This window comes from Lemur catta, chromosome 4, assembly GCF_020740605.2.
Source record: "Lemur catta isolate mLemCat1 chromosome 4, mLemCat1.pri, whole genome shotgun sequence".
Lineage (NCBI taxonomy): Eukaryota > Metazoa > Chordata > Mammalia > Primates > Lemuridae > Lemur > Lemur catta.
Genome location: NC_059131.1, coordinates 64,787,573 through 64,810,902, shown reverse-complemented (window position 1 = coordinate 64,810,902; position 23,330 = coordinate 64,787,573).

Below are 23,330 nucleotides of genomic sequence, written 5' to 3'. Positions count from 1 at the left end.
AAGATTGCAATATGTTGTGAATATGCCATATACTGCAGCATACAAACTGCTTTTGTTTTACAACTGGGAGGGTAACTGGGAAGGTAATGGAAAGTTTCTTTAGAAAGAAACATTTCAGCTAGTAATAAACCCCAAAGACATGATGACATCCAAGAGAAATTCAAGTAAATTGAGTGATTGAAGAAGAAGGTTTGGAATCCAAGCACACAGAATTTATGATGTTTTCAGAGTAGATAATAATCATGAATCAAAGATGGTAGAGAATTGAGGACTGAACCTTTGGACAGTTCCACACCTAAGATGTGAAAGAAAGAATAGCAGCTAGTTAAAAGACACACAGATGTAGTCAGAAAGGTAATTATGAAAGCATATATTATGGTTTTAAGGAAGATAGGAAGACAGAGAAGTTAAAGAGCAGAGTATCCCATATTAGGATTATACAGAAAGTTCTAGGCCAAGCACCAAAAATGGGGGGGGGGGGGGCTGAAGGCAACTATATATAGGAGCTGCAGATAATTACTGATATTTGAAAGAAAAAGTTTCAATATTTGCTTCTCAAAATCTAATACTGAGCTAGCAGGGCCATCAGATTCTTCAGATTCATTACATTTTTATTAATCCTCCAATCTTGATTGGGAACTGTTGCTATCCTCTATATTCATTTTAGGGCATTAAAATCATCATTACTTTGAATGTTTTCCAAAAATAATTACATGATATAGGATCAAGTGGGAAAAAAGATCTATAGGGAATGTTTCAGTTTTTCTTGGCAACTGTATTCTCATTATCTTGAGACAGAACTCCATTTACTTTCATAAAGTATGACTCTCACCCAGTAACTGTATGAAAAAATTCAATTTCTCACATATAATTGATTTTCATTTATAAACCTTTTGAGGCCAAATGTGGAATATGCCTTCACACAAATTAGTATTTTTTCCTCCAAATAAACAGAAAATCATATTCAGAAAATATCTCCATTTCAGACTTTTTTTCCTATAAGTGCAGAAAAATAGTCCTCACTATACCTTTGATTTGCATCCTTGCTTTCTGTTAGTAATAAGATTGGAATTGGTGTTTCCAAGCCATTAAAATGTTTATGTTCTAAAAGCTGCAGAGCATACTACAATCATTTCCTGCTGAGACAGGGCAATTCGTGGGCCTGGAACACAACCTCAAGCTGTTCTCGTTCTAAGACCAGCCTCCAAGTACTTGAAAATTCCCCCTGAGAATTTTGATTCTGAATATAGTGGCCTTGTTTCTAATTTTTAAGATTAGTCTCCTTTTCCTGCACAGTTTTGCCTGTGATCTCATCCCCCATTTTGAGAGTGTTATAGCTCTAAATGCTTATGGACACCCAGACACACCACGTGGGATGTGCCCAATGAGATCATCTTGATGTCAATTAAGGGTAAGTGGGGTGAATTGGGTGGGTGGTGGTGGAGCTGCAGGCTTAGGTAGAGGGGTATGGGTCTATAGTGAGGCAGAGGGGAAACCATGGTTGGGAGAATGACCAATTGCCCCTCACTCACCCCCAAAATATCTGATAACAACAGGAATGGCAAGCCTGATAAAAATCTGGAGTAGACAAATGAAGGATTGCAATAGAATGATGAACAAATATCATAGTCGTTCTGATGTACTGAACTTCAACATAGATGCAGAGAGTGGTCCTAACCAAGACTAAAGAGACTGAGAGGTTACTACTGAGCAGTGTGCAAGAGACATCAGACATTCATATCTTATGAGTTGGTTTGGTAGAGAAGAGGAGATTGGAGAAAAGTATTGGGAGAGAAGAAGGAGAATACACAGGGAGCGGAAATAAAATTATAGGATTTTCTCTGCCTAGCCTGCCATTATTGGTGGTGTCTGGGTCCCACAGTGAGAGGAACTTCAGGCAGAATCTGAAGGGTCTTTATTTGTGAATGACTGTGAGGGCCAGGTACACAAGTGGCACTGCTCAGCTTCCCAAGTGACACAATAAGACACAGTGGGATAGAGACAAATAATCTGTACATGTTTTGGAGGCTGTCTCTGAACACTGCAGTGTTCAAACTTTGAGAGAGCAGCTCTGTCATTTGATGTGGGTCTTCATAGCCATGGCAACAGTGAAATGCATCCAAAAAATTCCATGGGCCAAGAGCAATATAAGCCAGAGGAGCGAGGGAGGAGGAGGGTAAAGTGGTCACTGCATGATTCTTGTTTCTGATGGGCCAGTTCAAGGGCACTTATGAGATGCGTTCTGCAGATGAGGTCAAGGTAGACACTCTATGTCAGATCGTGTTAGGAAAAAGCCTGTGAAATTAATTTGATCCTGTTGTGAAGAGACCAATATCAGATTATTTTTGTTAGGGCAATTGCCACTATTAAAATCTCCTTCTTATTTTAGACCACTTTTAGCTCTCTACGACAAATGATAGGTCAATAAAATCACTATTAGGACAAATAATATAAATTAAATTGTCCCTGATCATGAGATGCTTTTTATATACTGATAAGTGTCCATTTATTTTAGGTTATAGATTTTCCATATCTTGCAACAACTGGTTTGAACCAATTAAGGACTGGTTTAAGAAATGGCTTAAATTCTGAAAACAATGGTAGCATCAATAGATACGACCAGATCTGATAAGGACCTAGAATTACATATTCCATATGTAAATACAGGGAGCAGAAAACATTTTTGAGCAAAGGAGGTATGTAGTATTCATTAATAAGATTGATCTCCAGATTTTATTTATTTTTCTTTCATTTTGGCAGTCTTCAGTTTTAAGCTAAATATGTAAAATATCCTCAGGCTGTCAGAGTCAGTTAAGGCAATTTAATAGAAAAATAATGGTCTTAAAAGGGGAAAAGGAAAAACAAGATTTCAAGTACTATCAGCAGGAAAGAGACTGGGATGTCACGGCAGGTAATAGAATAGATGGAGATGGAACATGGTAGGTAGAGTGTGCTTTAAGCTTCATCAGTGAGGAAAGTTACAATCAGGACAAGTATTAAACCATGCAGCAGGCTGACTTCATGAGAGAGTGTCTTTTCAGTGAAGAAATATAAAGACCACAAATAAATCTGTAAAGTGAAATCTACAAACTTTAGCAAATTTATTATGGTTACCAATACCTAGAGGTTCAACAAGTCATCATTCAGAATCAATCCCATCCTTCCCAGAATAGCTTCCTGTTGACTAGAGGGAACATGAGCTCAGTCTTAGCTGTATGACATTTTCTTTGGGAGGAAGGCTGGGTATTAAGGGAAGTATTGGGACAGTTCACAGACTATGATTAAAAATGAATTTCATTTGAAGGTTTGATATGTTCTTTGTGCAGGACTATTGTTGTACCTTCTTAATGTTTTCCCTGAAAACTTTTGTCAGTGCTTTTTGAACTGCAAATTCAAGTTCCTCAGAGAAAATCTAGAAGGTAGTAATACGTGAAATTCTAGCAAACTATCCAAGATACTTTGTGAATTTAGTCAGGGTACAAATCAATCAATCCCGAATTTTATTTCTTTTCTCACTAACGCCTAATGTATTATTGAATTAATATGGTATTAAATTTAAGAACACTGCATCCAATATCTTGAAAGGCATTTAGAGAAAATATGTATTGATTAGAACAAAAAAAAAGCAGTTCTATTTGGTAAATAGAACAATTTATAAAGAACTGATAACAAATGAACAAACTGCTTTAGCTAGCTCAATGCACATAACTTTATATGTTCACATTTCACAAATATTATGAACCAAATAGCTGCATTTAGAATGTCAGGGAAGAATTAGAATTGAAAAATAGGAAAACAGGGAGAGACCATCAACGCTAGAGAATTTTATCGAGGACAAGTTGAAACATTGAAAATTGCTTTTGTTGAGACAGGAGAATGTGCAAAATATGTATCAGTGTTACCACGTCATAAAATTAGACATCTCAAGATTTAAAGTAAACCTCTCTCCACCACCACACACAAGTTTTATCCAGTCTTTTGAAAGTTTTGTCTCCTTCTTTCATGTGTATCTGAGATATGAGGAATTTATTGAATCGTGCTTTTTACCTGGATTTTCTAGAAGTGCCCTCTTCTTTTTCCCACGAAGTCTGGAAATTGTAGTACATGAAATACTTTAAATAAACAAGATGAAATTCTCTCTCCAAACTATGAAAATGCTATCATTTATGTGAAGAAAGGATCTTGTTTTGAGGGATCAAAAAAACAGAACAAAGATTTCACAAAAAAATAGAAATGTGGTTTGTATTTGTTCTTTTAAAATATAATGTCTTTTCTTTTATCAACATGATAATAGGCAGTAAGAGAAAACAAGTTCAAAGAAATAATTAACAAATAACTGTATTTCCTGTCAAGTGGTATCTTAGGAAATAGGCTCTCTGTAAAAACAAAACAAAAAACCCAAATTGATAGTATTTGCCAATTTCTGTGATATAAATACTCCTAGCATGTCCATTTCTAGCTCCTAACAGTTTAACAAGCAGCTTACAAAGTTTCAGAAAAGTTAGCAATTAACTCACATAAGCTGGTCTAATCAGCTCATTCACTACTATGTACGTAAACACTGCATTGAACATCACTTCAGACACCATGTAATGCTTTCAAGAGGATAAAAAGGATGGATAGTAGCTAAATTGAGAGATAAATAGTTTTCTTTTTTTAAATAATTTATTCTTTAATTGACAAATAAAAATTCTATATCTCTATTGTGTACAACATGATGTTTTGGAATATGTATACATTGTGGAATGGCTAAATCAAACTAATTGGCATACTCAACACCTCAAGTACTTATCATTTATTTTTGTAGTAAGAAAACTTTTCGTTTGCAGTTACAGAATTATAATGATGGAGCAGGTCTTCCGCTTCATCTATTTCAATGTAGATGTCAATGCAGTTGCAAAACAAATACTAAATTCCAGAGATTCTGATTACTATAGCAATTCTTATGAATCTCCTAGTCTTCACATCCCTTCAGCACTCTCAGAACCTTGAGATACTTCTTGCAAAAATAGGTCAGGGTCAAGTTTCATATAGTTGTTTACAGTGGCTCTGTGAGCAGAGAGAGACCTCAGAGCCTAGAGGAGAGATAAGTTGGAGAGTTGTGTGTAGGTTAGGACAGGCACACCCAAATATGTTTAATTTACTTCAAAATTGTTAGTGTTGTATGTAGTTTCATTTGTTTTGTTTTTGTTTTTCCCTAAAGCTTTGTCTTCACTATAAATAGTAATTTTTTAAAAAAAATAACTAATAGATTACTAAAGAACTAAATTAAATTTATGTGATGATGCAAAAAATCATTAACATTAATAATTGAACATAGGGGAAAGACTAAACATAGCTGAGGAGAGGTTATAGATTTTAGACAATTACCCAGAATTCTCCACAAAACTGTAAAAAGACATAAAATGTGAAACAGAAGGTAAAATACATGGATTTTAGACTGAGAAGACACATAATATACTTTATAGGAATTCCAGAAATGAAGAAAAGAGGTAAGAAGGGAGAGGAACAACAATTTTATGTTCAAAAATAAAATTATTAGCCAACAATTTATGGAGGGAATGATGACAAAGAAAATGGAAGGACAGTGCAACCCTATTTCCTTTTCCTTTCAGTCCTTCCTTACTGTAAGAATGGAGGGCAGGTAGACTACGTGGGCATCAAGAACTGAAATAACTGAGTCAGTTTTGTGCAGAGTTTTTGGTATCCTGGAAAGAATAAAATTTATATGAAATATAATAATTTTGGTTGATATCCATGTGAGTTCAATGCCATTATATTTACATTGAAAAGTGGCATTATACAAAAAACATAAATAATAATATTTATTAACAATTTAAATTTCTATCTTGTCATTTCTTAGAATTACATCAAATAGCAAATAAGAAAACACATACATCAAGACAAGTTAATAGACCATGGAAGAAAGAAAAATGCATTATATTTTAGAAGTTTTAATGAAACACTTTTCCTAGTTTTTGAACAAGGAACCCAAGTTTTCATTTTGCACTGGTTTCTTCCAACAATGTAGGTGGCCTTGGTTATCAGTAACAAAGACCAGGCTAGCCAAAGACTTAAAACTAGTGCAGTGATAGTTTTCAAATTTTTCTCCATAGAGTTCCAGTGTCCCTCAGTTTGTTCAGATATTCCTGAATTATTCTCCCAGCTTTTTATTGAGAATAACAAACTAGACTATGCCAAACACTGCTAGCCTTTTCTTAATTGGACGTGGATCCCAAGGAGCCAAGCTTTAATTTTGCTATATTCCTCTTTAAAATACCTGTACCACACACAAAACACAATGAAAGTACTTTAAATATTAATGCTAATTGTAGTGAAATGGTAGAAAATATTTTAAGGCAATTAAACTTTTCTGAGGCCCCTTTGATGGCTTGTTATTGGTATTTAAGGAGTTCATTATTTACTATCAATTCTTTGCATAATACTGGCAACTAAATATAGAATGCTTCTATTTTTAATGAGGTCCTATCAAAGTGTGTTTCTGCAGTATGATAGTTACAGTCCACAGATTCTCTTTACTCCCATTCTATTTAATAAAATAAAGTGTTTAAAACCATTTTTGAGTTGTGTTTATTTGCTATTAAATGTTTTTTGAGCACTTGGAGATGGATCATTTGCTTGTTTTCAACTAGGACTGTCAAGTTCACATGTGGATTATGAATGGGTACAAAAAAGAGAATCAATTTCTTGTTTTCAAAGATAACATCTACCCAAATGCCTCTTTTGCATAAATCTACTAGATTCATGATCAAATTACATTTGAATATCAAAATTAAAATAAAATTATTGGGTTTGAAATTGCACAAAGGAGTCTGTTAAACTACTTTCTGGAACTCTTTCATTTTACGTTTTCAAGGTTTTGAAATTTGACTAAGGATATCAATATCTTTACAGGAGACTGCGTGATTGCTTATTGTGATATATGCCTCTGATGAAAGTATCAGTAATGGTAACAGTGTAGTTGATACCTGGAGATCGACTGTTTTAAAAAAATGACAACAACATCGACATAGATTTTTTGGCAATATTCTTAAAGGAACATCATAAAAATACAAGGTATTTAGTAAATTTGTTTTTCTTTGTCAATAAATCCAACAAATCTTATTTTCATAAGGGGAAACTAATTATTTGAGCCATCATTCTCTCTTTTTTTCTTTTTATTTTAACTTTATTGTCAGTCTTAACTTTGAAGCTCTAGGATGAATAAGAAACCTAGATAAAATGTATCATGTTATATTGTGAACCATAGTCTGGAATAGTTTAATTAACTGAGGAAAACTGCTAGATCATTTTACATAGTGTTGCATTTACCTGCAGATTTATACTTGAAATGCTATACCAATTTCTGGTACATTCATTTCAACAGAACTTGTAAGAACAAAACATTGGTTACAATTTATGTATCTGTCAATGGGGGCTGTTTTTACTAAAATTGTGAGCTTATTCTATATCTTAGTATTATATTCTTAAAAATCTCCTTTATCATATTTCTGGAAAGATAAAACCAGAATCTGTTTGCAGAGGAAGACTTGAATTCATATACTTGTTTATTCTTGAAACTTTTCTACCTACTATTAACATGTACTTATCCAGATTATTTTACTATTGTTTTATTTTTAATTAAAAACAAAAACAAAGCTAAGACAAGTCAGAAATGGCCAATGAGACATTTTTCAAAGACATTTCTAGAAATTTTTGTAATAATGATATGGCATATTAGATTTGAGGGTTTCTTTTTTCTTTTTCACGCTTGCTCCAGTCTTTGGAGTTCTTTTTTTGTTGCATGTAATAGAAAACCCAAATTTTTATGTGCTTTTAAGTTTATTTCGTTTAATGATCCCACTATGTCATCAGAATTCTATTTCTCTCTGTTTCTTAACTCTAATTTTTGTGATGTCAGCATAATTCTAAGTCTCTTTTCTCTCTTGCTGTAAAAATAAATAGCTGCTGAAATTCTCCGTTTTATACCTGAACACTAAATAGTGCAAAAAGAAGAGATTTATCTTCTGATAGATTACTCAGAAGAGCAAAGACCTTTCCTTCTGAGAAGTCCACAGTAATACTCATCTCAGGCCTACCGGCGTTAATTGAATCATGGGGCAATTCATAAATTCATCATTTTATTTTTTTAATTTTTATTTTATTTATTTTTCTTTTTATAAATTTCATAATATTATGGGGGTACAAACATTTTGGTTACATAAATTGCTTTTGTACAGTTTGAGTCAAAGTTATTGTACCTGTTAGGTGTGAATTACCCACCCCCTCCTCCCTCCTACCTGCTTGATTTCCAATGAGTGTTATTTCCATATGTGCACATAAGTGTTGATCAATTAGTTTCAATTTAATGGTGAGTACACGTGGTGTTTGTTGCTCCTTTCCTTCAGCTGATCAGAATGAATTCATCATTTTAATCAAGGAAATTTGATGGGCAATTTTTAAACCATCAGTTACATGAACCAATTACCCAGGTGTGAGCAATAGGATAATTGTGAATGGATTAGGCAAGAGACTGCCCTATTCCCAGGGCTGAGAACAGTACTCTTATCTGTCTTTTCACAACATGGTAATGAGAAAAGACAAGGACATTTCCACTACATTCAATCTGCTATAATTATTTTGCTCAAACATTCAGTGAACGTCTGTTTTGTATATGCAAATTTAAGCACATGCGCGCACACACACACACACACACACTACACAAATAAAACTAATCTAAGAACCACAATCCCTGTTTAAACCACAGTCAGCTCTCTATGAATAAGAGTGTGATGGGTGAACTCATTGTTTCAACATACAGGTTTCTTCACAATTTGAATCTAACCTAATTTTCCAGTCACATTTCCTACCTGTTAAATATTCAGTGACATGAAAGGGTTCTCACCATTCCCCCCAAATGTCGTGCCTTTTCATGTTTCTATGCTTCTGCATGTGCTCTTTACTCTGCTTTAAAGTCCATTCTAAAATCATTCTGTTTCCAGAAGACTTCTATTCATTATTCAAAACTCACAGCATCTGCCTGAACATACTTGAGTCATCCAGTAAAAGTAGTCACCTTGTCCGCTGTATCCTTATATAATTAAGAATATGTTTGTTGTTATACCTTTTGGATAATTTTATTGTAAATTATTTGCATATATATATATTTCTTTGATTATACTCTAACTTTTTAAATTCACTTGTCACCAGAACATGGCATAGTTTTCAGAACAATAGATATTCAAAACATATTTCTAGACCAAATAAAAATAAATACCTTATACTTCAAAAGAATGTTTTAATCTCATCAATATTTTAATAACATGTATTATTGCCCAAAAGTGCAAGGTTACACAGAAACTCAAGAGCAGAACTTTCATAGCAAATACTGGATCATAAGTTTTAACTCTTGGGTAAAGGTTCTACTATAATTAATGCATTTTTCTACTTAAAATATTTATGAATGTAAAAAGTTGTTACTAATTGAGTTCATTTAGAGGATCAACCTTAAAATTTGAAGTGTTGCACATATTTTGCCGCATAAATTGAGATAATTTATGCATTCTAAAGCATTGTTCATATTTAAAATAAAATCTTAAATGTCAATCTGATATAAATAAGAATATATTTGATTTTTCTGCTTTCTTTGCATTGGTTGGCTGTTAAAAGTACTGGTGTGCATTCAATATATATCTACTGAATACATTCCATGCATCTAGCAACATATAAAAAGTCACAAATAAGTATGGGAGTCTTAAGTATAAAACTAGTCAGTGACTTCTATGAATCACATACACATATGTAATATTAAATAACTATATAGTTATATACAGTTATATATATAAAGTTTTATATCCCACATTCAAAAGTGTGGAAGAATCAAAGAGTGATGTTAAAATTCAGAAGATTGGTAGGTACATTAATCATCAGAGACATTAATGCCCATGATTTGAATTTATAATGCCTCTGGATTTGTTTGATTTCATGAAATTGCTTTGTCACATTTATTTTTTAATAGTGCCAACTCAAGATCATTCTTACAGTGGCTACTTTGTTAATCGTCCCAAATATACAAACCACACTCCTTCAAAACCAGTTAGGAAGATTTATTAAGACTGAATAAGAAACATACACATATGGGAAGTGGAGTTGGGTAAACATAGACGAGTTGGGTCAGTCTAAGGATGGCAGGACTATGAACCTAGGTATTAGGAAAGGTCAAGTTAAGTTCATCTATTAGGATATAGGATCCATTTTAGGAGTTGAAAATTACAGCCCAGGGATAGGGACATGAGTGTGAAATTAGTTTTCAATATCTCTGATCAGTTTATAGGACAAGAGGACATATGAATAGCATTGACAAAAGATTCTAGCGATGATAGAGGCCTGGGGAGCCTTGCACAGCAGAGATAGAGAAACCAAAGAGTGGATATACAACAGCTCAGTTACACCACATAAGTACTTAGTGCCAAAATCTACTTAGAAAAGGGAGGTTTGTGAGGGAGAGACAGAGTCAAAACACGGAGTGCTTTAATTAGAGCCCTGGGGGAAGATAGACAGGGTCTACATTATAGGGCAAGAGAATTCATTGTTTGGATAATTCATCATAAATTTGGAATATTTATTATCTCCATGGGCTTGACTCTGCAGTGAATAGCAGGATCGAGAGCCAAGGTTATAACTAGCTAAATTTTGCAACTGAATAGGGTGAGAAGAAGGAATAAAAATTGACTTGGCACTGAGAAGAAACTAACAGACTTTTTAACTAAAGCTATCCGGACGGTGTGGGGCTGATTTGCTTGGAGATTAATTATGAAGATCTACACTATAAATCAGAAGAGAGGTTTGGAGGTTTGGCAGGCTTTACAAGTCAATAAAGTGGTATCTAATGTGTGGAATGCATAATGCATTGGAGGGCTCCTAGAGGTGAGCTATGCACACAAAATGTATCTGTTTCTACAACACATCAGTGGAACTAATAAGGATGTTCAGAGGGGAATGGACACGAGGGTGATGCAGACAGGAAATATTGACATTTTAGAGAATTTTTAGAATTTGCATAATTATTTGCATATATAAGGTGTGTCGTATTTTGTCTGCTTTTAAACGTTTCCTTCTCTGGCCCTTATGTGCCTGTAATTGGGCAAGGCATCTATGGAGTAAGTTATGTGTTCTGCTTGAATGAAGAACAACGGTTCATAACAAGTAGGATGTCACTCACTACCAAAATATCAATTCCATCTAGCCTATAAAACAATTCAAATATTCAGTGAAAAGGAAATACTTGACACAAAGTTTAAGTTTGTGGCCATTCTATTATCACGTTTCACACCAAAGTGTAACTGATTCTTTACCTACAAACCAGAACCTGAACCAGTTAGAAAGTTCCAGATAATCTAGAGTAGCATGAGAAATTTGTATGTAATCTTAGCACCCATTCTTATCTAAAAGTCTCAAAACAAAACTAGTAGGTATGCCATCAACAGATCTGGCTTTTATGATGACATGTCTTAAGCAGCATTTGCATGACTCTTGGCTATCATAATCCTAGGCTATAAAATGTGAGTTCTAGGAAGAGAATAGAGAAGAACAATATATTTAATCCAAACCTGCAAACATTTCAAATTTAGAAAGAAAATTACTAATGAATATCACTTTGCTTTTAATCAAATCTAAAGAAATAGGATTTAGGTTTTATATGCTTCTTTAACAATTTAGTATAATAAAACAAAATTAAATTTTAATAAGCTGGGTAGATTGGTTGCAGGTTTCTATGGTGGGATTAAAGTGCTCCGTGGCTTTCTAATGGATGGAATTGGTCCTGTCAATAAAATTGACAAGCTCTTCAATGACTTTGTCCATGTGTACCTTTGTTGACAGCTAAGACAGCCTAAGTCAACATTCTTCAGAGGATATAAGTAGAAAATTCCCTGCAGGACATCAGAGTTGGCACAGGCAGTGTTGAATGTCCCAATCATATCTTATGAAAGCATACTGTACCCTGAAGTTTGAATTCATTTTTATTTCTCCTTGAGATTGAAAATAAGATAAGAGATTATCAGGGACACTAGCTATAACATGTGCATTTTTCAGAAAACTGAGAAACAGACTTTCTGAAAGTACCTAATATTATCAATAAAGCAATTTTAGAAACTATGGGCTTAAATACAAGAAGCAAAAATTTATCAGATCAATGTGGGGAGCAGGTCTAGATGGAAAATGGTGTTTTAAAATTAATTTGCTAATCCTTAATTATTATCTTTTATGGTAGTGATGAGTGCAAATTATAAAATTTTTGCATTATACAAATGACTTCAGGAATGGAGAAAACACTCAACAACTCTTTTTATGAAGCATCCACTCTATAGGTACGATGGTTTTGCAGCAAAAATCAGGTAATTACCACAATATTCTGGTAAAGACTGAATTCCCAAACAATACAGGGAATTTTAGTTTACCATAGAGACTTTGATAAATGAACTTAATTACATTTTTTTATGTTGTACAAAACATTTAAATGTAAGTTATTTTCCCTTTATTCTCACAGGCAATAATTACTTCCATTGTGCAGATGGAAAAATCTATTCATGTACGTGTCATGGATAAATTCTCACATCTTATAAAACTGGATTGGTTGAAATGAGAAAGTGATGTGTAATTGAAAATGGCTCATAGATAAGGCCAACACTTTATTCTAATCCTAACCACCAGTTAACTGATTCAGAAATTAAACTTATTTAAGTATTCATATATGTATAATCACTATGATATATAAAAATATAATTAATATAATTGATAATTGAAATAGAATAAGTAATAAGCAGATGGGCTCTTCATCATTTTCATTTCATCCACAAATGAAAAATAAATTAATAGTAAATTTAAATAATTTTTCCTGAGTATAAAATGATGACATAATCCATGTCATTTGCATAGAGGTTTGGATAGTAGGAATTTTATATTTCCTGCTGCTAAGGAAAATAAATTTTACATATTAGTTTTGACTCTTTTCTAGAAAACCTTTGCAGTTGCTATGATAAAGATGTTTCCCTGGTTTTGTCTGGGTTACTATCTCCTAATCTTATTGCAGGTAATTAACACAGATGGCTTTCTTTTACTTTAGAAGTGTTTTAAATATTGAATTCATATACAAATATTATTAATCCAGTCATTCTAATTTGTTGCTATTTTCTCTAAAACTTATTAAAATATTTTAATAAGAATCTTAAGGCAATGTATATCATTGTCATATATTTTACTTCTATCTATGTTTTAAACTTATCAATATTATTGTGATTATTTGGACTGGAGACAATTAAGGAATTAAAAAGTGAGAAAAATACATCATATTTGTATGTATATATTTACGACTTCTGGTACTGTTAGATTCAAGTTTCCATCTAGCATTATTTTCCTACAGTCAGAAGAATTTCATTTAATATTTATTCTGATGCAAGTTTGTTTGGAATGAATTCTCTAGCTTTTATTTTCCAAAAACTCTATTTTGCCCTCATTTCTAAAGGATATTTTTATTTATAGAAATCATAGCTATCTTTTTAAAAATTTGATAATTTAATGATGTTATTCCATTGTCTTCTGACCCACATTATTTCTGACAATAAGGGAAACACTGTAACTATATTCCTTTTTATGTAATGTTTATTTTTTCCTCTGGCTGCTTTAGAGTTATTCCCTTTATTACTGGTTTTAGGAATTTGATTATCACATGCTTCTATGTAGTTTTCTTTGCATTTATTCTGTTTGATTTTATCGAGCTTTATGTATCTGTGGTTTCATATTTTTTTAACAAATTAGGAAATTTTTCAATCCTTACTTATAAATTCATTTTTATGCTTGTATCCTCTCTCCTCTCCTCTGGTACTTCTACTACATTATTTTTAGACCACTTGACATTGTTTCACAGATCGCTGAGATTTCATTCAATTTCTTCAGGCTTTTTTTCTATCTTTGCTTCAGTTTGGTTAATTGTATCGCTCTACTTTAAATTTCATTATATTTTTGGCAGTGTCTAGTCTGCTGTATGCTCATTTAGTGAATTTTTAAAATTTTAGGTATCATATTTTTCATGTCTGAAAATTTCATTTGGCTCATTATATCTTCCATTTCATGTCTCAATTTGTTCATGTTTTCCTTTAAACCATTTAGTATATTTATAAAGGCTGTTTTACTGTCTATGTCTACTGATTTTACAACCTCTGTCATTTGTGTTTCTGTTTCAGTTGGCTGACTTTTCTGATTTTGGGCATGTCTAGTGATTTTTGTTTAAATACTTGACATTATGGGTGTAACATTGTTCAGTATTTGATTTTTTTTTTTGTCTTTAAAGAGTTAGAGAGTTTTGTTAGAAAGTAAAGTTAGCTGTGAGTCAGCATATTGATTTTGAAGCCTGTTTTTAAATTTTATTAGAGTAGGTCTAGAATAGACTTATCTAGTATTAGTTTAGCTCAAGCACTAAGGCATGAGAACTTTATAGGGTCTTTATTAAATATCCTGTATTTTCAATGATGATGTCTTCTCTGGCTGATCAGAACCTAACTGTTTTCTAACACTGTACCAGATACAGTAATTCTTGAATTTACAAATCCCCAGCATTTATGTCTTTCCCAGTTTTGTTAATTTTAACCTAACAAATGCATAGTTTAGTATTACATGCATGGGGCCCCTTTTGTGTAGCGTGTTTGCAGAAGTACTGCAAGGCATAAAGCTGACCACATCACTGGCTACTTATTTGTAGTCTCATGGGTATTTCTTCTCTTCCTTCTATAAATGTTGTCATTCCTAGGGGCTTAGTTTTAGAACTTTTATTTTGATTTTATTTATTCTCCAAGTGATCTCATTCAATTCCATTTGAATCTATGACCTTATGTATCATATATATTAATACTTCTAAATCTATATCATCATTTTATATCTTTGTGCTAAACTCCAGATGTATGTAAATCAAACAGCCTACTCAAAAGCTTTACTTGAGTTTCTAAAAAAACAAATCAAAGCTGGCAGGCTCCCAGTAGATCTTTTGATTTACCCTGTTAACACCCTCCTTTTCTGTGCTCTACTTCTCAATAAATGGCACCATCATTTACCCCAGTGCTCAGGATAGAACCCCCCATGAGTTGTCATTGGTTTTTCTCTTTTTTTCTACACTCCACCTTTACTTTATCAGAAATGCTTTTGACAACTCTTTGACATATATCCTTAATCTAAGCTTTTACTCTTCTGTCAACACCATCCTATTCCAGGCTACTATCATTTCTGGCCTACACTAGTGAAATAATTTCCTAAATAGAATCACTGCTTCCAGTCTGTTTGAATTACTCTGTTCACCACATTGGCAGTCTGAAGGATTCTATTAAAATCCTATCCCCATTTCATGTGGACTTTTTAAAAAATATTCCTACTATATGTGAATTGTATTGCCATCTTATGCCCTTTGTGCTTATTTTATTTGACTTAAACAAATGTCACCTAGATAAGGCTTGGATCAGTCATCCACTTCATTTGAGTACTGTAACAAATGTCACAAATAGGATTAAACTCCTCAAAAACACCTTTCTTAAACACAATAAATAATGCAGCTTTTACCCTCCTCTCCTTTTCCATTGTGTTAACCTAATTTATTTTATTCCTTTTTTATTTTTTTGTGTAGTACTTAATAGCACATGATATTATATTGTTTGTGATTTATATCTTTTCTCTGTATTGTCTATTTCTCATACTAGAATAGGCACTTTTGAAAGCAAAACTGTATGTGTCTGCTTCAATTCTTTATTCCTAGTACATAGAATATTGATAGGCATATAGTATTACTCAATTAATATTGGTTGAATAAATGCATGAATGTATGGGTGAATAGATAGATAAACATATTATGCCTATGTTACTGAGACATTTGGACTCTCTCAAATTAGAGCTGCATGTTGTGGGTGAGATATAATCTCTCTACATACACTTCTGTTTGTTGTTGTTTTGTATGTGTGTGTATGTGTGTTTTAAGGCTGAACATCTCTAATTATTGCCATTTGCAGTTTTGCTTCATTGATAAAGATGATAGTTTACATTTAGCCCATTTGGGGCCCAATTACTAACTTTTATTTTTAGTTTTCAAACTTCAGAACATTTTCTTGTCTGCCTAATCTTTTATATTAATATATGTTTTAATCATATATAAGAAAGGAACTTAGCAAGTCTTTTTGGCCTTATACCATCTTCCTCGAAATCTTATTGATTCTAATATAAATTTGCTTAGCATGATGTAGTGAAAAGAAAACTGAATTTGAAGTAACAACAAAAAATGGGTTTAATTCCTGCGTTTGCAACTAACCACATATGTGAAACTGGCCCATTCATTTAACTTCTTTGAATCCCCTATGTTTTTTCTTTTTTTTAAGTAATTTTGTTGTAAAAAAAAGTTGTATTAGTGGCTAACATTTTTGTGCTTTCTGTTTTTCAAGATTATATTAAGCATTTCCACTTATTATTATATTTAATCTTCAGAACAAGCCTATTTAAATATTGTTTCAATTTTACACAAGAATAAATTCAAGCTTAGAGCAGTTAAGTAGTTTTCACCAATTATATTTTTGGTAAACACCAGAGCTAGAATTTAAATGCAGGCAGCTGACTCTACATCCCACACTCTAACATATTTCCCTAACTCTCTGCATATGAAATATTTGAATGGTGGACTCATTCAAGATTTTATCTGTGCCTTTTGCAATCAAAGCAAGAATCCTACCAATAGACCAAATAACATTTTCACTTCTACGCTGAGAAATTTTTGTCAGCATCTTATTTTAAAAAGTAAGAGGAAATGACTAATTTTTCTTAAGGTAAAAATGTAAACCGTTATCTTTAAACCTGAAAAATTTACCAGTATTTTTAAATGCAATTTGAAAAAAAAATTTCAGAGAACACTCTAAATATTTTAAATACCCTCACTTTTTTATTCAGGTCAATACTCCTTTTTTGAAATTCTTCTACTGGCTAGTACAATTGTTGTCAAACTCATTTTCTCTTCCATTCATTACACTTATCGTATTTAATTCATTTGTTTTATTGACAACTTAACATATTTTGATCAGTTGAATCCCATAAACAGATTCTTTTTTTGTAGACTTATAGTAGTAAAATGTTATTTTATAAATAATCAGAATGTTATTTCATGGATGATTAGTTATGTAATATAAGAAAGTGCCTTTTTTGGACACACTCATGGCTTGTGATATGTTTGTTAATAAGAAATAAAAAGATATTGACAGAAGGAGCACATCATCTGAAGAACAAAGGAGGAAGTAACAGAAATTGTCAAGAACCAGCAGGAAAGGGTAAGAAGCACTGTCACAATTGTGCACAATGAGCAGGAAGTAGCTCTTCACTTGATAAGCTTTAAAGCTGATAAATCAAGTAGTAGGGGGGTTTGAATATATTTCTTAGAATTTTAAGGTAAATTTCTGCAAGATCAAATCATTAATTGCCTGTTGTATTATCTAACTATTTTAGGTATTCATTAAGTACCTTCTGTATGTAGCAAAATTAAGTGCGGGCAATTTTAAGAATTTTATAAAAAATAGTCCTCAGGACAGCAGCTTTCTCTGGCTGATTCACCCCAAAACAGTTAGAAGGTGATTTAATTGCTAGTGACCAAAAGCAGATATTCTGTGGGTTTAATTTAATGCATTTTAGATTTCCTATTATTCTCTGCAGAAGATAGCACATGCTCCTGTCACTACTCATGAGGTGGATGGTAGCCTATGTCCCTGACATTTTCCAGCTGATCAACCAGATACCTGGTGGCAAGTTGATTACACTGGATGGCCTCTGCCATTGAAGAAGCAGCATTTTGTTCTTGCTAGAAAATACACTTTCTCTAGATACAGATTTGCTTTTCCTATACCTAATGTTCTTGCCAAAACTACCATCCATGGACTTATGAAAAGCTTTATACAATGTCATGGTATTCCACACAAATTGCTTCCGATCAAGTTCCTCAGTTGCTGGCACATGAAATTCAATAATGGTCCCATGGTCATGGAATCCACTGGTTTTACTCTGTTCCCCACCCTTCTGAAGAAACTGGGTTCATAGAATAGTGTAATGACCTTTTGAAAACTCAGTTACAGCACCAACTAGGTGGAGCAATACCTTGCCAGGCTAGGGCAGGTTTCTCTAGGAGGCAATATACCTTCTGAATCAGTGTCTAAAGACTGGTACTGTTTCTCCAATATCCAGAATTCATGAGTCCAGGAATCAAGGGATGAAAATAGGGGTGGTACCCCTCACTATCACCTCTAGTGACCCACTAGTAAAATATTTGCTTCTTGTTCCCACAGTCTTATGATCTGATGCCCAATAGGTCTTAGTTCCAAAGGGAGAATGCTTCTCCTAGGAGACGCAATGGTAATTCTGCTTGGCTGGAAGTTAAAACTGTTACCTGACCACTTTGGGTTCCTCATGGCTCTGAATCAACAGTTAAAGAAGAGAGTTAGCCTGCTGGCTGGAGTGCCTGATCCAAGAAGAAATTGGACTGCTACTCCACAATGGAAGTAAGGAAGAGTGCTCAGCATCCGTTAGGGCATCTCTAAGTATTACCATGCTCTGTGGCTAAAGTAAATGAAAAACTGAACAATTCAATCCAGGCAGGACTACGAGTTATTCTTCCTTATTTTGTTATGAATAAGTTTGTATGTGTATGTGTGTGCATAATATCTTTATTTTCTTCCTTCTCTTATTCGCTTATGTAACATAAGTATTGTTAAATTTACCTCATAGTTTTTAAGTTATAGAATATCAAAGACAGGAGTGAAAAATCACCTGAGGACTTTATATCCTCTTCTGGGGAAATGGGTACTATATTTTTTGTTCTACACAGAATAGTTGTATCATGTTAAGTAGAAATATTATCTTATTATTGTCTTTTTCAAATATTTATTTAGTTCACTTAACCAATGTATTGAACTTGTTATTGCCTTTTTTAAAAAAATTCAGAATATTATGAGGGTAAAAATGCTTTGGTTACATATACTGCCTTTTCACCACCGAAGTCACAGCTACAAACATGCCCAATCCTCAGCCATCGTGTGTGAATTTACCCATCCCACCCTTCCCCCTCCCACCTGTCTGACACCCTAAGAATGTTACTTCCATATGTGCACATGTGTTGATTAATTAGTGCCAATTTAATGGTGAGTACATATGGTGCTTGTTTTTCCATTCTTGTGATACTTCATTTAGAAGAATGGGCTCCAGCTCCATCCAGGGTGGTACAAGAGGTATGAGTTCATTATATTTTTATGGCTGAGTAGTACCCCATGTCTTTCTTTAATGATCAAGCATTTCTAGGCAGTTTTAAGCACTTCCCATATCTATATCACCCAAATCAAAGAATAGAGTGTGCATTATCTGAGAAGCTGGTATGTCTAAACTTTTACTTTGGGGACCTCCATTTTGGGTAATTTAAGGTATATGACATTCAATAAAAGCAACTCTTCTGGTTTTCCAGGGAGAAACATGCCTAGTGTTTCACTATTTGTGATATTTGGGGCATTCTCAATTCTTTCTCTTCAAAGTATACTCCTCAGATCAGGCACATCAGCTTCCCCTGAGAGTTTGACACAATGTACAATTTCAGATGAGATCTAACAAGATTGCCAGATGATTTGTATTCACACTCAAATCTGAGAAACTCTGCTCTAAAGCAAGAGGACTATCTACAAGAAGGGCCTCCCTAGCTGAAGTTTAACTGTGGTACCCACTCCCAGCAGTGGATTCTACCACATGTCAGATTGGAAATATCCACAAATGGGAAAAATCTAGTTCACTTCACCCACAACAGAAGTAAGTATAAAGCAAGGAAACCCAAGACATATGTCCCAGTGATGGCATATTCATTAAACATCAGAATAAGGTTTCCCTTTGGCAGCTCAGAACGTTTTTAAGCCCTAGGCAAAACAACATAATGAGGTTTTTCATGGGTCCATCCACAAACATGGTATGGATTTTGAATAGGTGAAGTATGTCAATTAACCCATAACTAATCCTCAACTAACTAACCCATAACTAAACTTCAACTAATCCCACTGTATTAGTCAATTCAGACTGCCTTAACAAAATATCACAGACTGGGTAGACTAAACAATTAAAATTTCTTTTTTCATAATCCTGGAGGCTGAAAGTCCAAGATCAGGGTGCCAGCATGGTCTGATTCTGGTGACGGCTCTTTGTCTGGCTTGCAGACAGCCACCTTCTCTCTGTGTTTTCACATGCCCTTTCTTTGGTGCATGTGCATAGAGAGAGAGAGCTTTACATACCACAGGTTGGTGGTCTTATAAGGACAACAATCCTATCAGATTATGTCCCTACACTTAAGACCTCATTTAAACTTACTTAGCTCCTAAAAGGCCTTATATTGAATAGAATCACATGGGGACAAGGCATTCAACGTATAAATTTTGATGGGATACAATTCAGTCCATAATACCTATGAAGTTACTCATAAATATCAGAATTTCCATTTTGTCTCAAAACCATATTGGAGAATTAAATTAAATTTTTCATTTTGCTTTCAAAAATAATTTGGTAAAATATAGCCTCATATTCCCATCTGACTTTGGCAAAATAATTTGGTTTCGGACAAGGTGCCAATATTTGATTTATTATTATTCAAAAGGGGATAAGTATTTTTAAAATTATTTTTACTAATTAATATAGTGAAGCTCATTCTCTAGCTCAATGAATTTTCTTTTAGCCAAAGTATTCATTGTAATATGTGTTTCAATATCATAGTATTTTTTAAAAAGCCACAGCAGGATTCTAAAAGAAAAACGAAATCATTGCCGTTTTCCCTTTATTCCTGAAAACATCTCTTAGAGGAAAACACTGAACCAAGTCAGAATGCACCCAGCTGTTTGCCCATAATTATAATTTTGTTTTCATAAGAAACTACACCTGTGTAATAGTTCATTACAATGTATTATAATTTTGATTTTACAAACAAAATATCTCATTTCCTTACAGGGAAAATAAAAGTTTTCTCATATGTGTTTACCAAACTTAATAAGAGTGGTTTTTTTTGACTGGCATCAGCAACCACATCATTACTTGGGAAATAAAGTTCAAATGGGCTTGTTAAATACCCATCTTGCCTTTTGGTTTTCCTCTATTCATTTCTTTTATAAGGTTATGCAGTGGGAATTCCCCAGACTTCAATGAAAGATGCAACAATTACCACATACACCACCCTCCACCTAAATTTAAAGTTTTTATCATGCAGGCAGTTAGCAAAGTGGCAAATGAATATTACGTAGCTAAACAATTCAGCAAGCCATAGGAAAGGGAATCTCTGATTTCTTAAGCAAAGGCAACCAAGGGAGGATAAAGCTGAAATATATAACAGAGGATGTAATATTTGTTAGAGCCAGAGGTAACAAACACCAAGACAAAAGTATCATTTTCTTCATAGATTTCTCAGGGCACTTTGTCTATAATCAATACAATTATAAACTTCTGGAAATCTTTGACTTATCTTTGACTTAAAGGTACCAAAGTAGCTATGAAAAGCACTGAATTGCAGTCTTTCTCCACCTACCATGATTGTAGGTAACAAGGTTAGTCAAAAATAATTTCCATGTTTTTCAGATAAAGTTATTAAGAACATTCGAGGACTTAAGAATTTTGTAGCATTTGAAAGATATGAGTTATCGTAATTGACAGAGAAATAAATGGATAGTCTGATCTTACTAATTCTACAGTAAGAGCTCTATAAAATAGGGAGGAAAAACAACAACAACAAAAAATTTTATTTACTGCTAACAGAAAGCTCAGTCTGAAGATGAGACTGGTCCTGATTTTGGTAGTTAGCAAAGACTACGTTACAGTCACTTAAGGTATCCATGAAATAGGGGAAAAAGAAATAAAAATATGGAGATCAGGATAAGTCAAAGATTAACTAGTGGTTCCCAGTTCTGGGAAGGCTAGTTGTTTCAGTTATATTGCCTGTTTATCAAACACTAACTTTCTTCATGATAAGGAGCTAGTAGGTCTGAAGATATCCACATATTAGCACTTAATGCTTTTTTTTCATTTTAAAAACTAAAAAAAAAAAAAATGGGAAAATGATTTTTTTTTTATCCAAAGAAATCTGGTGATGGAAATTTCAAAAATTCTGATGGGCTTAATGGGAATATGGTTTTCATAACATGGGCAAAAAAATAGACTGTTCTGCAGTGATCACAGTCATTTGGCTTAGAGGCAATTGTGCTGAGACTTAATGAGAACTGATTTGGAAAGCTATAGAGATGTGGTACAGAGCATGCAGTCGGCAAGAAACAGTGAAGTCAGGACTGAAATGCCTAGATTTGGCAAAGGACTCAACTAATGCATACTTGTAAAACAAGTATGGCACATAATAGGTTTTCTTATGTGCTCTGTAAGGGTGGATGAGAAACGAAGAAAGACAAGACAATATTGGAGATAAGGCAATGAGGCAATGATTCAGATTGCCTTGATAAGCAAAATAGGTCCTAGTGTTCAGACCCACAAATATGTTGTCCCTGTTTCTACGATAGCTATCTTTCTTGTGTAACAACTTTAGGAAACTCTTTAATCAATAACAAAAAAACACTGAAGCCTGAAAATTAAGACATATTTCTGATGTTTGTTTGTTTTGCTGGTTTATGTGCAAATATAAAGAGTTCTGTATTTTAAGTGAGGTTTATAGCTATGATAAATCAGATGTAAAAGCAAATGTAATGTCAATATCTCCATTGACTTGGCCCTGCATAGGGCAACTTGTGAAAGACTGCAAAACTTTCTTTTTCTGCAATCTACTTTTTATCCCAATAGCAATCAGGGTCTTTTTTCAAAATCAGAAACCATTATTATCTTTCATACAATATGAATGTAACTTTCCAAAACATTATGTGATTTGCAAAATAAAAAGCTGCCAATTTTGGCATTCACCTGCTATTAAAGAGAAGTGACAGAATCTCATTTGAGAGCCAGGTGTGGTGCCTTTTTTAATACAAGCATTTGCATTTATTTGCCTTTGATGTAGAAACAATCTCTTGAGGAAATCATTCATTTTGTTTACCTTTATTACAAAAAGCATGCACAAATTTTTCTGCTGAATTTTTATTAATCCATTTTAAATTATATTACTTTTTGAGAATGTTTTATTTCCCTCCTTCACTATTCTCTTGCAAAGTAGGTTACCATGTGAGTGTTCTTGCCTAAGTTTGAGGATGAACCAAAGAGATATTTGTTACTTTTAACAAGAATCCTTTAGAGCCAGTGTATACTTCTTGCTTTCTTTT